We start from the raw sequence: 1,654 nt of genomic DNA on the forward strand, positions 1-1,654 counted from the left end.
TAACTAAAAATATAATGCCGATTTCAATGAAACTTCTTCCATTAGCACCAAAGGGACGACAGTGAGTAAGGTGGGGCATAAAATTGTCGCGCTATTGTGTACCGTTTTGGCTGTAGTTCAGGAACAAACAAACAAACAAACGAGAGTTTGAGTATATAGATTATTGTTTGTGGGAACTTGCTATCCAGAGGTTGGCCACTCATTTCCTATAATGCAGCAATATCTAGTACAAGAGTACCATGCTGGTTCTTGAATTCCTTGGGTTGGACAGGAATGCAAGCTTGGCATTCTTATTCTGCACCTAGGCTGTGTTTCCCAGCATGAATCAGTGCACATTTATCAACCAGATTCCTCCCATATCCCCAAACTATGCTGGTTGGTACGTTAAATTGCCGTTGTAAATTGCTCCTGGAGTGTAGATGTAGAGTCTGCGGGGAGTTGATGGGAATGTGGGGAGAATAAAGAGTCAAATGGGACTTGCCTGGCAGGGGAGTATCGGTGGTGACGATGGCCGATCTTCTAGGACGAGGCTATCCCATTGCAGTTTGGTTGTGCCGACACCTGCGATGTCCCCAAATGCAGGATATTCCACTATAGAATTTGCGGTAGTGGGAGATTGTGTGTTTGCGCTAACGAGCGACACGATGGTGCAGCGGTAGAGTTGTTGCCTTGCAGCGCCAGAGACCCGGGTTCGATTCTGACTGTGGGTGCTGTCTGTATGGTGTTTATGTCCTCCCCGTGACCACGTTGGTTTGCTCTGGGTTCCTCCCACACTCCGAAGATTTACAGATTTGTAGGCTAATTGGCTTTAATAAAGATTGTAAATTGTCCCTGGTGTGTAGGATAGTGCTAGTGAACGGGGATCGCATGGTTGGCGCAGACTTGATGAGCCAAAGAGCCTGTTTCCACGCCATATCTCTAAACTCTCAACGAAACCAGTGGAACTATGATTGTTCAGTAGTCTGTGTGGCTTGGGTGAGATGAAGGGCCTGTTTCTGTGCTGTATTTCTCTATGACTGTTCAAGGAGCAGTGTGTTTTGAATAGGGCCCGTTTCACCTCTGAGCGGAGGCAAGAGAGCTCTTGCCATAACGTGCGGAGGATCTCAATGGCGGGCTGTTGCTTCTCTCGGCCAGACACGCTACGAGCATGTTGCCACCAGATGCAGTGAAGATGAAACGTACCCAGTGTTTTTTGTTTTATATATACTGTAAAATTAGTTGTTAAACTGACTTTAATGGTGTGTAACCCTGATGTCAATTAATTGTGTGAAGCTAGTGTGTGCTTAATATCCCGGTGCTGTGAGGTGAATCTCGGGTATTTCCATATGAGGGAGTAATTGAATATGCCTAATGGTTCCCACCTCGCCCATTAGATGAATCAGCAAGGGGAAGGAAATTGTTAATTAAAAATACAGGCTGAATCTCTGAGCAAGCTGTGGCAATAGATATTCCTCATGGAACTGAACCTTGTGTCACACGTGGTCATGGACCGATGAGCACCAATGTACCGATGGATCAGGAAAGTATAAGAAAATAACTGCTGATGCTGGTACAAATCGAAGGTATTTATTCACAAAATGCTGGAGTAACTCAGCAGGTCAGGCAGCATCTCAGGGGAGAAGGAATGGGCGACGTTTCGGGTCGAGACCCTTCT

The 1,654-nt window shown here is 46.0% G+C and overlaps 1 non-coding gene across 1 annotated transcript; it reads left to right on the top strand.

Annotated features, from left to right (window-relative positions):
* Positions 1 to 473: 473 nt before the first annotated feature.
* On the top strand, positions 474 to 639 carry LOC144591840 (U1 spliceosomal RNA). The gene has a single exon (XR_013547035.1). It is a non-coding gene; the product is annotated as a U1 spliceosomal RNA (small nuclear RNA).
* Positions 640 to 1,654: the final 1,015 nt, after the last annotated feature.

This window comes from Rhinoraja longicauda, unplaced genomic scaffold, assembly GCF_053455715.1.
Source record: "Rhinoraja longicauda isolate Sanriku21f unplaced genomic scaffold, sRhiLon1.1 Scf002261, whole genome shotgun sequence".
Classification (NCBI taxonomy): Eukaryota; Metazoa; Chordata; class Chondrichthyes; order Rajiformes; family Arhynchobatidae; genus Rhinoraja; species Rhinoraja longicauda.